This window comes from Ammospiza nelsoni, chromosome 3 (assembly GCF_027579445.1).
Source record: "Ammospiza nelsoni isolate bAmmNel1 chromosome 3, bAmmNel1.pri, whole genome shotgun sequence".
Lineage (NCBI taxonomy): Eukaryota > Metazoa > Chordata > Aves > Passeriformes > Passerellidae > Ammospiza > Ammospiza nelsoni.
Window position 1 is genome coordinate 113,458,938 of NC_080635.1, and position 15,216 is coordinate 113,474,153.

General features: G+C 48.3%; 1 protein-coding gene across 10 annotated transcripts in view; it reads right to left on the reverse strand.

Annotated features, from left to right (window-relative positions):
* Positions 1 to 15,216, reverse strand: part of EXTL3 (exostosin like glycosyltransferase 3) — a 132,754-nt gene that overhangs the window by 32,137 nt on the left and 85,401 nt on the right. The window contains exon 1 of one of the 10 annotated variants that reach the window (XM_059468126.1): positions 13,194 to 13,393. The exons of 7 other annotated variants lie outside the window; for them this stretch is intronic. The gene's annotated coding sequence lies outside the window, so the exon portion shown is untranslated. Of the gene's footprint in view, positions 1 to 10,115; positions 10,555 to 12,017; positions 12,104 to 13,193; positions 13,394 to 15,216 lie in introns of those variants that run through there. 2 more of the 10 variants (XM_059468125.1, XM_059468124.1) reach the window with 2 other exon arrangements.

A 15,216-nucleotide genomic window follows, 5' to 3' on the forward strand; every position in this document is an offset into this window, starting at 1 on the left:
CACTTGAACACCACCAGAATCTAAAAATCAGCTTAACTTCGAGGGGAAAACAAGCTTTGCTGGGTTTTTTTTTTTTTTGTTTGGGTTGCCATGGGGTAAGTGGGGTCAAACACTGCAGGGTGTTGAGGCAACACAGAAATGAAGATTATAAATGTGGGCATTGCAGCCCCAAAGGTAAGATTGCATCAAAATCTTATTCCTTTGTGGTTACTTTGGCTATTTATGAGTTATAATTGGTAATGAAATGGCAAACTGGACTCCCTAAAATGGCAGCTTGGGTCCTTGAAAAGCCAAATCCATCACCCCACAGCTGATCCTCAGCAGCTGTTCTGACAGAGTGGCTCCTCTGCTCCTTCTCTTCCTTCACACAGAACAAAATTCATCCTCCTCACCTCAAAATATGGGTTGTGAATTAAAAATATCCGTGTGCTCAGGAGTCTAAAGTTGCCAATGTGACTCCATTGCTCTCCTGGAAAACACCACAAGGGAAAGACCAGAGCAGGCTGAGGAGGGATTTAAAATGCATCACACGTGGCTTGGGATTAGCTAAAAGTATGGACTGTCAGTATGAAATATGTGCTGGTGATAAAATGAGCACTTTAGACACACTCCTGGACTCTTCTTCACTATTAAGACTTTATTCCTCATCAACTCAATCGAGCCTGAGGTTGTCACATGCTGCCATTAGGACTTATAAAAAAAAGACAAAGTAAAAACCCAATCTGTGGTTTTATCAAGAGAAACTTCAGGGCTGTGTTTATCAGCCTTGAGGGAAAAGGCTGCTGATTTCCCATCGTTCCCAAAAAGAAATTTGGGAGGAGGAGGAGCAGGATAGCTGCTGGGCTTTCCAGACAACTCATCCCTCTCACTCCCAAGTAATATTTAGCTCTTTAAACTCACCAATTTCCACGCTGAAAACTCTTGTTGATGTCATAGCACAGTGTTGCTGCCTGATGGAGCTGATTACACACACACAGAAAGAGGAAGGAAGATCTCTTAGGGGATCAGAAGATCAATAATTACCAGAGCCTCTTCCCAAATGCCAGCCTGACTGAATTCTCAGGTTTTCACACTGCAGCTCCTTCTCCCACCAAACTCAGCTGCTCAGAGCACATTGTCAAAGCCTGGGCTGCATTCCCAGGCATCCCAGTTTTCCTCAGCTCCACAGCAGGCACACCCTGTGCCAGTGGAGTTATGGGAATTACCTGAGGTTTTCCCTCTTTCTGCATTTCTAGAAATAACCCAGCTGGTCTGATCTGTGAGTGTTTGTGGAGCCATTACTCTGCAAGTGTTCAAAGACTTGAGCACTCCCACTCCTCCCTGCTTACACCTCTGTTATCCATCTTGCTATAAAATTAGGGAAATGCTTCTCCTTTCTCAGCATATTTGTGAACAGAGCCTGGAAAATTTAAACTTAGGGTCCTTCAGAGCTCAGCAGAGCAATGCACAACATGAGGCAGAGCAGGACTGCACTGTGGGGAGGAAAATCCACAGGGATCCTCCTGCACTTGCCAAATCAGAGTTCCCAAACTCTCTGTGAGCATCCATACTCATCCTGACTCCCTCTCTCTAAGAAATGAGGGGTCTGCAGTGTTATTATCCACAAAGTTCTGCTGCTGTCCATGGAGAACAAACCAACCCAGCTTCCTCCTGGCAAACAGAACAGGACCTCAGGGAGTGTGGAAGTGGCTCCCATGCTTTATCTGCGCTTGGAGAGACACCTTCTACTGCCAAGTCTCTCTTTCATCAGCATTAGGAATGAAACCAAAGAGAGAAAACAGAAATACAGCACATTCTCCCCTTCAGAACAGGCTGTAGTGGAAGAAAACCAACTCCAAACAAGTCTTCAGCAATGATAACTTTCTATCTCCTAATGCTCTCAAAGGGAAGGATTACATCCCAAATCTCCCAATCACTTTGGGAACAGGAGCAGTTGAACAAGGAGAATAAATCCATCAGGTGTGTGCTTTAAGGTACAGTTGGTTGGGAGCGGATCCATCAAAGGAGCAGATGGAAAATTCACTCTGAAATCGCATGCAGCAGTCTCAGGGATCATCCTGAGGGATTTGTAGCATCTCCAGAGCTCACAGGTACAGAGCAATCCCCCCAGGCTGAGATCAATGCTGTTATATGCACAGGTAAAAGGTTCTGTAATGTGGAAATTCCAGGGATAAACTGCACCCCTGCCTTCAGGGAGTTTTATCCAAAGCAAGGAACATTCTGCACGCTTGCAGCTCCATGCAAAGCCAAACCTGCTCCCAGCCCTGCTCCTCATCCACACGGGCATGTGTGGGGTAAAGGGATCCTGGAAAAATGCTCCAAGAGCCCCTCCATGTGCTCATCCTGGAAAAGTGGGAAACCACAAGTGCTGAAGTGGATTTAGAAGTGGCATTTGAGGAACTTTGAGTTTTCCACCCCAAGTTCTGGAGGAAGAAGAACACTCCCTCCTGCCACCACATCACACAAGTGATGTTCTCTGCCCTCCCAGCTGCAGGAAATGATGAAGGAAAAAGCAGGAAAAGCCAAGAGGTCAGCACCTGGCTCTGAGCAGGAATTCTGGGGCTTTGGATCATGGATTGGTTTACACCACACCAGGTCTGGTGGCAACAGACAGGGTTCAGCTGTTTCAAAGGGAGAAAATGATCATCCTGCAGGAGTTAGGAGGACTCAGGGAAAGAGATTTAAATAGGATTTGAAGGAGGATTTGAGACCAACAGATAGCAAAACTCACTAGACAATGCCCAGGTTCACAGACATCACAAGGTCCCTTCCCACCTGAAATATTGTATGGCTCTTTGTCCAGGCTCCCAGGTGGCAGCAATTCAGAAATGTGAGGAGAAACCTGGAGTTAAGAAGTCCTGAGCCTTCCCCCAGCTCTGACACTGCCTCTCTCCAGCCCCCAGGGGAAATCAGGCACCCCCAGGCCTCCACCTCTGTCTCCACCAAGCAAAGGTGACCTCAAACTCTTCAAGGCAGACGAGTGAAGAACTGAGTCTGGCTCTCAGCTCTGTGCTCTCATCTGGGCACTGGGACAAGGTTGTGCTCCAGAAGATGCTCAGTGTTGAGAAAACACAGAAACTTCTCCCCCAATGTTGAGAAAACACAGAAATCTCTCCCCAGGTGCTCACAGGTGCCTGAGCTCTACCCTCTGCCAAAGGCTGTCCCTGTTCCTCAGCCCAGCTCAGCCCAGTGCTTCACAAATACTCATTTATTCTGATGAAATCCTGGAGACAGGAAAACCACATCCTGGTTTTAGAGAGCAGGTAATGGACAAGATTGTGCTCCAGGAGATGCTCAGTGTTGAGAAAACACAGAAATCTCTCCCCAGGTGCTCACAGGTGCCTGAGCTCTGCCCTCTGCCAAAGGCTGTCCCTGTTCCTCGGCCCAGCTCAGCCCAGCGCTTCACAAACACTCCTTTATTCTGATGAAATCCTGGAGACAGGAAAACCACATCCTGGTTTTAGAGAGCAGGTAATGGAGGTGTGGAGAAACAACTTGGCCAAGGTCACTTGAGAAGCTGAGCCAGCTTGGGATTCACTCCACATCTCCTCGTCCTGTCTGCAAGATCATCCATCTTCCCAGCCTGCCTTCTTCAGTGGATTCCTTCTCCGCTGCCTTTCTGCTTTTTGCATAATGCATTGTGAAATCTACTTTACATATAGAGCTTTTAGCTCTTAAATTTATTATTTAGTGTTGTTTTCTGGTAATAAAGCAGTCACAGTGTTTTATTTGTTCTTCCAGGCTGTACACAAGCACTCCTCCGCTCAAAGGAACATCCAGCATAGGAGCAAATCCTTCTGTGTCCTGTGGGATGGAGTGGCAGAAAATCCTGGATACAAAGTTCACCCCTCTCCTCTCCAAAGCTCAGAGCAAGGGAGCAGAGGGCAGAGTTTTCCAAGAAAGCTGGAAAATCCCTAAAACCACCATGGCTGATGTTGCAGTGCTCACCACATTCCCGCTTACAAAGCGCTGAGGATATTTTGGGACGTGGGAAGCAAACCAAGGATGCTCCAGGATGCAGTGGCACAAGCTTTTACTCGCTTCTCAAAGGGATAAATTAGGTGTGGGAGGAAGCAAAGCCTCTCTTTGCTTTTACCTTGCAGTAATTAATGAACAAGAACTCTCTTGAGGTTAAACCACAGCCAAGAGCCGGGCGCTCCCCATCACATGAAAGCAGCATGAGGAGGTCAGCTCAAGGAGGGCTGGTTTCCCAAACACTGACTCAGTGAGACAGGTCAAATCCTTGGCATTCTTTGTGGTTTCCAGCCCTAGATTGCTCAGGCACGTTATTTTCCCCAAGGCAAAACCACAAAAGTCTCTCACCTCCCCTAAAACGCCCTCGTGGCTGCTCCCACAGAAAGAAACAACCACGTGGCAGGTTCAGGCTCCTGCTCTCTGACAGAAGCTCCAGGTCATCATTAAGCACAAATTAAAAAGTTTCATTGTCCTGGGGAAGTTGTAAGGAAAAGGAAATACTGCCTGAAAAGCACAGAAACACACAGAGAGTTTAACGGCACCTCACTCAGCAGGGTGGGTCTCTATGGGAAATAATCCATCTGTGTGGGGTTTATGAAAGTTTGCCCCTTTCCTGCACACAGGGAATAAAGTTCTGGAGACTCAGCACCTCCACTGAGAGGTCTCTAACAAACATGAAATCACACAGATGGTTTCTTGTGCACCTCAGGGGGCAAGGAGGCAGCACTGGGTCCTCACAACCCAGGGACAGCGGGAAGTTCACATCCAGGGAAAGCCAAGAGAAACCTGGGAGCCCTGGCTGCCACATCTGAGCAAGGTTCAGTGACATTCATCAGTGCCACAGGGCCAAATTACCCAGCTCCAAATGTCCCTTCCCTCCCTCAAACAGCTCCTCCACCTGCTCCCACGTTATCCCTGCCCAGCTCCAGCTCCTCCCTCCTCTCTCAGCTGCACGGGGTCAATGTTAAGATCAGGGTCTGCTGCACTTGTTGGAGGTGCTTCATCACCACCTAAATGAGAGCTGTTCTGTTCCAGGCAGCCTGATCAATCACACCAAGAAAATTAAATCACTTCATGTGTTGGATCAGCCATATTTATACAGCAGGTGGGGTTTTATCCCACACAGTTTATTGCAAAGCAAGATGGGAATTCAAATCCCAGAATGGTTTGGGAGGGAATGGACCTGAAAGATCATCCCATGCCAGCCCCTGCCATGGCAGGGACACCTTCCACTGTCCCAGGGTGCTCCAAGCCCTGTCCAGCCTGGCCTTGGACACTGCCAGGGATCCAGGGGCAGCCACAGCTTCTCTGGGAATTTTATTCCAGGGCCCCACAACCCAGGGAAAAATTCCTTCCCAATATCCCATCCATCCCTGCCCTCTGGCACTGGGAGCCATTCCCTGTGTCCTGTCCCTCCATCCCTTGTCCCCAGTCCCTCTCCAGCTCTCCTGGAGCCCCTTTAGGCCCTGGAAGGGGCTCTGAGCTCTCCCTGGATCCTTCTCTTCTCCAGGTGAGCACCCCCAGCTCCCCCAGCCTGGCCCCAGAGCAGAGGGGCTCCAGCCCTTGGAACATCTCTGTAAATCTCCATTTCTCCCTCCTGAGCAAGGCTGAACCAGGGCTTGGAGCAGCCTGGGACAGTGGAAGGTGTCCCTGTCCATGGCAGGAGTGGAACAAGATGAGCTTTAAGGTCCTTCCCACTCAAACCATTCTGGGATTCTATAAAACCTAACCAAGGTCCCTGCAGGACACTCCACTCCACTCCACAGGACTTGCAGATGTGGACATGGCCAAAAACTTCAAAACACCTCAAGAAGACACCCAGAAGTCATTAACCAGCAACAGAGCGGATGATAGGAGATAAGAGCAGCACAACTCATGGTAATTAAATTCCTACAAAGCTCCACCACCGCTTGGATTTGGGATGCTGGATCAGGGATCGTTCCACACACGCTGTGCTCTGCCTGGTCACTGCTGCCCAGTGCTGCCCTTCCAAGAGATCACAAAGAAACACAACAAAAAAAAAACCCTCTTCTCAAGCTTTCCATGGCTGGAGAAGACCAACACAGGCAGTCCATTTCTCCCTCCTGAGCAAAGCTGAACCTGGGACAGTGGAAGGTGTCCCTGTCCATGGCAGGGAGTGGAACAAGATGAGCTTTAAGGTCCTTCCCACTCAAACCATTCTGGGATTCTATAAAACCTAACCAAGGTCCCTGCAGGACACTCCACTCCACAGGACTTGCAGATGTGGACATGGCCAAAAACTGCAAAACACCCCAAGAAGACAGAACACAGCACATGAGGTTTGTGTGTGTCCCTAAAGAAGTCACTAACCAGCAGCAGAGTGGATGATAGGAGATAAGAGCAGCACAACCCATGGTGATTAAATTCCTACAAAGCTCCACCACCGCTTGGATTTGGGATGCTGGATCAGGGATCGTTCCACACACGCTGTGCTCTGCCTGGTCACTGCTGCCCAGTGCTGCCCTTCCAAGAGACCAGCAAGAAACTCAACCAAAAAAAACCTCTTCTCAAGCTGTTCCTGGCTGGAGAAGCCCAACACACTTGGACAAGGCAGGAGGGGAGATGGCAAACCCCACTCAGATGTGCATCCTGCATGGAAACTGCTCCTACCAAAACAGGAAGGTAGAAAATATCCAGAAGATGCTGCAGGGCAGATGTAGCAATAACAGCAGTTGGGAAGGGCACAGTGACACTGTTCTGGTTATTGGAAGGCTAAGAGAGAGGTCAGGCAAGGAGGGATCCAAGGAACCTGACCAGAGCTGGAGGTGAAGGAAGGAATTAACTTTTCACCTGCACAAGGTGGATTCAAGCACCGAGCGAGATGAGATGGGTTTTGGAAAGCTGCGGGTTATAGAAGTTAAGCTGAGGGTTAGATTGAGCCTGCAGGGAAAGAAATTGATCAATTTAAGACCTACTCATCAAACATTTAATAATGCAGCATCGACCAAAGGAGGTTTCTGCTCTGGAGCAGCACCCAGGCCTGTGCTGCACACCTCTGTGATGGTCACTTCTGGGAAGTGCTTTAGGATCCTCCCAAGTCAGAGGCGATTCTGCTGGCTCCCAGGGCTGGGATATTAGGAAAAATACAGCAGGACTCTCAGTTTGAGGGCTGCAAACTTAATGAGCAAACACAGCACTTCTTTTGACCTCAAAATTTACTTTTTAGGATAAAAGAGAGGTCTAAAAAAAAAAATAAAAGCACGATGAAATGCTTCAACCAATGGCACTACTGCATGGAGCCTCTTCCTCAGCATCCCCGAGCAGATGTGCTGCACTCAAAATGTCTTTGTCTATTAAAACTGTGTCAGCTTCAGAGACTCCAAAACTCCCTGTGGCATAAACAGAATTTCTAATGAACAGCTGCAGGATACAGGACTGGCCGCACAAAATGCAGCTGCTGAGATGGTTTTCTTTGCCCCCCTCTCTCACCAGCCTTTCCCTGCTGTCCAAATCCCACTTCCACCCATTTGGGTCTCTCCTGTCCTCCCTCTCCCACAGCTCTGCTGCCTCACTGTCCCTTCTGCACCCTCCACACATCTCCTGGTCCAAAAGAACCCTCGACCTCTCTCCTGCTGGAGTTTTGCTGCTGCTTTCCCTGCTCGCACCAAGGAAGTGCAAAAGGGACAAATTAGGGAGAAAATTGTTATCATGACAAACCCTGTAATTCCAGAGAACAAGAGCAATCCTCAGGGAAGGATTTATCCTGAGTAAATTGAAATTCACTAATAGATTTTTTAGCTGCCACGCTGCCTTCCAGGCCAAGGCACCAAAGCATGGCTCCTTGTGTGAGCTGGGGGAGCACTTTTAAAATGCCTTTGAAACCCAAAACTTGTCAAGCTTAAAGCCTGGTCCAAATGCACTTCCCAGATGCTCTCCTGAATGTAATGGTGTCCTCCTAGTTGGAGAAAGAGCTGGAATGATTATTTAGTCAAGTGCTTGTAATGGCCCTGCAATGCTCAGCGTGGGATTTTGAGAAAAATATCTGTGGTGTCAATGTGCCCCCGTGAGTTCTGGGAACAGCAGCACAAATGGAGCTGAATTCTTAATGTTGGATGCCTTCAGTTTTCCATGGGGCTCTCCAGTACCCCATAAAGAGTTTCAGTTCCTTATTTCCAGAACATTTCTACAGAGTTACTGCTTTGGTGAGCTCCATCCCTCAAATCTGAGTGCAAACAGCTGATGGATTCAACAGTCATTGGAAGACTAACAGGTAAGAGCAGATGCCAAAGCCCTGTTTTATTAGAACCCTCTGACAACATTAAAGAGCATCTCAAGCTCAGCAACGTGTCTTTTTAAGGAAATTTTTATTAACTGGTATTGAACATGAAAGCCAATTAATACCTTGTGGCTTTGAGACAATCTGTCTGCTGCAATCACAGCGAGCCCAAATGCTTCAGCCACGAGTGCCGAGGCTGCTGCTGTCACTGAGCACCTCAAAGCAGCCAAGTTTTTGCAGAGTTTGTGGTTTAACAGCTCCCCTGCACTGGCAGCAGCATTTTCAGGACAGGGCTTTGAATAGTTCACATCACAAATGTGATTCCATGGCCAGGAGGGGAAATTCCCAGAGGAACCACGGATATTGTGGATAACCCTGCACTCCAGACAGCACCCAAATAACCCTCACCATGCAGCCCCTCCTGCCTGCCCATGGCACAGGGTGGGGGGAACCCAAATGTCAGCAGAGAGGGCACATTTGGGAAGGCTGGAGCTCCCTTTGGCTCCCAAATCCTCCAGGCAGGAATCTCCGACACACAGCAGCTATTTTGGGAGGGAAGAGGGGCCAAATGTCCTCAGAGCAGCTCGAAAAGTGGGCCACAGTGCCAGCACAAGGCTCATGCAGATAAAGGAACTGCTTCCAACACAAGCTGCTGCCTCCCAGCCATCATCCCAAAGATCAGACTGGCTCCAACTCACGGAACTGGCTCCAGCTCACTTCAGGAAAATAGATGGTGAGAGGTGCTAATGGATGAGCAGTCCACAAACGCCTCTCCTGGCCATTCCCAGCAGTTATTTTGGACAGGAGAGCCAACCCCAGCATCTCAAGCTGTGCCATCTCACCCTCATCTCAGTGCTGGAGCCACGAATGGCTCTGATTGCACAAAATGTCCCTGAGGGACAGCAGAGCTCTCTCCCTTTCAGTTCACACCATCCCAGGCTGGGCAGTGTGTGAGTTTTCCATTGCCAGACCAGGCAACACCTGATGGGCAGCCAGGGAAAGGGGAGCCATTCCCAGAGCTGGGAAAGCTGCTGGCAAACACAGCTCCACTGTGAACGCGCCACAAGGATGGACACGAAGGCACCAGCCTGGAACAAAATCATTGAGATGGGCACAAAATTCACAGCTCAATTTGGCCTCTGTAGAGAATCCAAAAAAAATATTAAGGAAGCACCAGGATGGCTGTGTTATATTGGAATAAAACAGTATTAGATCAAGCCAATGATCCGTTCACTTCAGCCCCTCAGTCCTCATTTGCAGCCTCTTTGGTGTAAAACAACCATAAATCAGGCATAGAACAGTTTATTCAGGACAATTTCCTCCAAACCATTAACAAACAGGAGTTGTAGGAGCCCTTGAAGAATAACAGCTGTCCACCAAAATACCTTTTTATTTTTGAAGCAATCAATCACAGACATTCTCAATAGTAGAGAGTCTGAACTGTAAAAAAAAAAAAAAAAAAAAGGGAAAGAGAAAAGGGAAAGGGAAAAGGGAAAAGGGAAAACACACCAAGCCCTCAGTTTCACAGCTTCCTGCAGCAGCAGCTTCCACAGATGAGCTCTGCAAGTTGCCCAGAGCAGCTGTGGCTGCCCCTGGATCCCTGGAAGTGTCCCAGGCCAGGTTGGACAGGGCTTGGAGCAGCCTGGGATAGTGGGAAGTGTCCCTGCCCATGGCAAGGGAGTGGAATGGGATGAGCTTTGAGGTTCCTTCACCATTCTGTGATTTTAAGGGATTTCCTTTCACCAGCTCCAAACCCAACACCTCCTAATTTAGTCCCTGCTCCCTTCTCCAGCATCACACACATCCACAGGGATGGGAATGACAGGACTCACACCCAAATCACAGCAGATCCAAAGGAACAACAGTCCCAAAGCCACCACGGGAACGAGAAGTGCCACCTTACCTTCTCCAAGCTGCCTGACATCCCACCACATGCTCCTCTCTGCACCAGGCAGCACAAATCTTCTCAATCCTGGCAGCCAGCAGAGCTGGCAGGGAGGCAGAAATACAAGGATCCTACTGCCAAGGGATAATTCCAGCACCAATCTGCACTTCTGCTATTGTCTCCCCCTTCCTGATGGACACCCTGGTTTCTCCAGAACGCTCCTTTTGCGGAGCAGCCCTCCCTCTCTTTTATCCAGCGTCCTCTCTAACATCTTTGTTCTGTTCCCATTCCACTCATTTCCCAAATTTGTGCCTAGTTTCCCTTTTTTTTTTTTTTTTAATTGCTCTCAATATGTCACTCTATATTAGTCAACAGCAGATTTATTTAAACGTGTCAATGCTGTTGCTTAGCAGATCTGAGTGTGCTTTACCATTTCAGCCTCCTTCAGAGTCACATGTTCCCCTTCCCAGAGCTCCCCAGCATGTTTGGATCACCAGGAAGTTCGAGGAAAACAAAAATAAGTCTGAAATCTAAGCCTGGGAAAGCTTCGGGAAAACAAAAAAACACCTCCAAAAACAACAACCAAGAAGAGGAATTCTGCCCCAAAACCCACATGGTTTTATTTCTCTGTTAGGAGCAGCACCAGGTTCTGGTTTTCTTCCATTTTCTACCTTTTACCCATGAGTTTCAATAGGAGTAATCAGGTAAATGATTATCCAGAGCTTTGGAAAGGGTCTGATACAGAGCCAGTATCAGCTTTCCCCTGCAGCAGCTAATTTTAGGAAATGGCCTTCAAGCACTCTATAAAAGGCTGGGAACACCCAGGTGAGAGCATGTTCTGACCTTTGAAATTAGATTTGGGGCTTTGCTGAGGCAGAGAGAGAAGATAATGTGCACTAAATCCCCCACAGGAGGTTTTCAGCCCGGGCTCTCCGAGCTGCCCACAGTGATGGTGTTGATTTGGCCACTGCCCCCAGATTCCAACCTGCACATTCACAGCTGAGGGGCTGGAGAGCCCAGAGGCTCCAAGCAGCATCAGCTCCACACATAAACTGTGCCACAGCTGTCCCAAAATGCTGATGGAATCGTGGAATCACAGAATCATCAAGGTTGGAAAAGCCCTCTGAGATCACTGAGTCCAACTCACAACCCGGCGCTGCCAAGCCCACCTTGAACCACGTCCTAAACATGGCAAAATTCTTTATGAAAAGGACTTAGCAAAACCAAGGAAGCATCACCCTTCTGATGATGTTCTGATGAACATCACACAATCCACTGAAGCAGAACAATCCCAAACTCACAGAGCACCCCAAAACCTGCCCTTGGCCACCAGCAGATGCCAAGTCTGCACATCCATCAAGGGTTCTGACTATGAGATCATCTCCATGGCTTGGCTCCACTCCAGGTGCATTTCCCACGTTGCCCATAAGCCAACCTCACCTTCTGCTGTCCCAAAATGCTGATGGAATCATGGAATCACAGAACCATCAAGGTTGGAAAAGCCCTCTGAGATCACCGAGTCCAAATCACAACCCAGCGCTGCCAAGCCCACCCTGAACCATGTCCTAAACATGAAAAAATTATGAAAAGGACTTAGCAAAACCAAGGAAACATCACTCTTCTGCAATCCACTGAAGCAGAACAATCCCAAACTCCCAAGAGCACCCCAAAACCTGCCCGGTGGCCACCAGCAGATGCCAAATCTGCACGTCCATCGAGGGCTCTGACTATGAGATCATCTCCATGGCTTGGCTCCACTCCATTTCCCCTAAGCCAACCTCATCTTCTGCCCCAAAATCTGCGGCTCCACCACCACCCTGCATCCCTCCCATCCAGGCTGGCTTGGAATCCCGGAATCCCAGAGTGGTTTGGGCTGGAAAAGCCCTTAAGGCTCATCATTCCAGCAGGGATGCCACTCACCAGATCAGGTTGCTTAGGGCCCCATCCAACCTGGCCTGGGGGGAATTAAATCCCAGGAACTGATGCCATCAACACCATCTCCAGCAGCTGCTAATTCCACATTCAGAGCCCAGATCACATCCAAGGAATGAGGTTCACATCCAAGGAATGAGGTTCACAACCTTGGGAAACGACACCACAACCTGAGACAGCCCAGCTGAGGAAGACAAATCCCACAGCAGGACCTGCCAGCACGGCTGCTGATGGGTTTCCAAAAATAACCCAGTCCCCTTTCCATAGTGCCTGATGTCCATTTGCTTACAGCCCCCAAAAATAGCCCTTCCCACTCGGATCGATGACGGGAGCAGACACAAGTGAAGGGAGCTCATCACTCCACAAACACAGGGCTAAAGGAGATGAAATACTTTGGAAATGCAGCACAGGGAACAATCCCACTCTGGCCCCGAGACAGCCAGCTGGATGGGCTTAATGATTCTTCTCCAGCACCAGCTGTGAGTGAATTTATTTCCATTTGGTGTGATTAAAAAGAAAGAAGACAGATAAAAGGGAGAACAAAAAGTCCAAGATTTCAAAAGACACTAAAATTAAAATAGTTTGTGTGCGCTTGGCACCCTACCTTGACAATTTTTATATGTGTCAGCCAAGCTCAATAACCCAAAAGGAAGTCATTTCTAGGTGGGGAAACAAAGGCATGGAAATGTTCAAATACCAATTCAATCATCAATAAAATCAACAGCAGGAACAGGTTTAAAGGGCAGGAGTTCCTGAGGCACCTGCCTATTTCCATGCCCTAAAATCCTTGTGTATTTACTCTTTCTGGAGCCATTTTAATAGTTTCCATTGCCTGGCAAGTGCAGATGGATGCTGACGAGTTCAGTGGCTCCTCACCACGAGCTCCAGCCCATTTAGCTGATCAAAGGCTTTGTTCCCACCTCGCGGGGAAAAGGCACGTCCTCAAAATTCCAACGTACAAGTTCAGCAGCAGGAGGCCTGAAATTAATCCCTTTATTTAAACATTAACAACTTTTAAGTGTCCCTAAGCAATTGTGAAGGTTTTATTAGAGAAGGCAATGAAAGCTCATGAGCAGCCCAGTCAAGAGGAAGCCAAGGTTACCTGCAGTCATTTTCTGAGAATTAACTTTGACAGCACAAACTCACCCCGCAGAGGGTTTGTACCTGGAATAAAGAGGACAGCAACGCCTTGCTGCCAGCTGAAGGCTGTGGGCAGGGATGGATGGAGCAGATCCTCCTGGAATCCATTCCCATGAAGGGCAAAAAGATGTGCTGTGGGCAAACTGAACCTCATGGATTTGTCTTCTGAAACCATCCTGGGCAGATGCTGGTCACCCTGACAGCAGCAAGGCTTCTGAGTATCCTCCTGTGTGGATATTCAGGTTGCTGAGTATTCTCCTGTGTGGATATTCAGGTTGCTGAGTATCCTCCTGTGTGGATATTCAGGTTGCTGAGTATTCTCCTGTGTGGATATTCAGGTTGCTGAGTATTCTCCTGTGTGGATATTCAGGTTGCTGAGTATCCTCCTGTGTGGATATTCAGGTTGCTGAGTATTCTCCTGTGTGGATATTCAGGTTGCTGAGTATCCTCCTGTGTGGATATTCAGGTTGTTGAGTATCCTCCTGTGTGGATATTCAGTAGGAAAACCAATGACTGGAACAGGAGCCTGGGGAGCTCCAGCCCAGCACAGTCAAACCTGAACAGGACAAAGCCTTGAGCAATCCCATCTACCTCTGCCATAAGCAGGACATTGAATCAGAGACTTCCAAAGATCCCTTCCAAACTTGTTTGTTCTACAATCCACAGAAATGCCAGAGAGAAGGTGGAAGCCTTTCCTGGAGATATCTGAACTAGATAAAGCTGTAATGGGTAATAAAAATAACTCTTAGTAAGTTTTTCACTGGATGTTCACTGGATATATGAGCTGGTGGCAGAGGAGCCTCCCTGCACACTGTGCTTCCCTCTCCCCACCATTTACCTCGGGACACAGGAATACATCTCTTCAGTTAAGACATTTTCACCCCTTTCACACTAAAATTCAACGTGTTTTAGTGGCATTGTAGGACTTAATACTTGTAGGAGGTGATAAAACATTCATGAGAGCAACACTGTGAGATTAAATGGGTTGGGCTGGCATTAAAAGACATTTAAGGGACGGCCTTTAAGGATCAGCTCTCTGCTCAAGCACTGCACAATCATTTCCCCAGATCCTTCTGTGTATCCAGCATACAGGGAGATACACAAGATGCGCACATCCCACCCTGGATCCTGTCTGGTTGCTGTAGTGGGAGAAAAAAACCGCAAGGATTAGATGCTGCCTGAATTGCAGATGTCATCAGGTTTGGCTTTTTTTTTAATGCCTCCCTGTTACTGAAAAGTAACTATTGAGTTTCACCAAAGTTAAAAGCTCCTCTCAGGTTCATTTCCCTTTCAGCTGCTCCAACAACTGCCTTGCCAAAATCCATAGAAGACAAAATCTATACTTCCTAGGATTCACATTTTGGAATGGCTCCAAATGCAAAGCAAAGGTTTCACCCTTAAGACACTCTAGCAAGGCACACAGGTGTCTCCCTGACTTCGCTGGTCCTGATCCAGATATTAAAAAAAATCCCAAAAAGCACAAGTCAGTTTTTTTGCTGACCAGGATTACCTGGCTTAGCATCAGCAGCCTTCAAGGACACGGTCTAACACACCCGAGTGGAAATCACCAGTGCTGGATGCAGCTCCCTTAAATCCTCTAAGCCTCTGCCTCTCTGCTGGAACAGCTAACTGCTGATAAACTCACTTTCAGACTATTTTCATAAAACTGAAGGTCAGCAAATGATTTGCTAATGAAATCTGTCACATAATTCTCAGCCTGATGCAGAACTCAAGCCAGCTGCGCCAAGCAGGGAGACAGGCAGGGGTCAGTGCCTGCTCTGAGGTGTGACAGGGCTGTGGGGTCACCGGGCCCTGGTGACACATTCCTCAGAGCCACATCTTGCAGCAAGCTGTGTTCTGCAGCCTCTCCAAGCCCTGCACCCACCCATGCAGAGTCTGTCCATGTTTGGTGATGTGTTCTGGCTTTGGTGCCTCCCTTGGCTCTGCACAATTTGTGCCCATCCAGCAGCTCAGAAGTCGTCCCTTGCCCAGGGTGGCTTTGCAGATGAAGGGTGAGACCTTGCACTGACCAATTCCCAGCATCTGC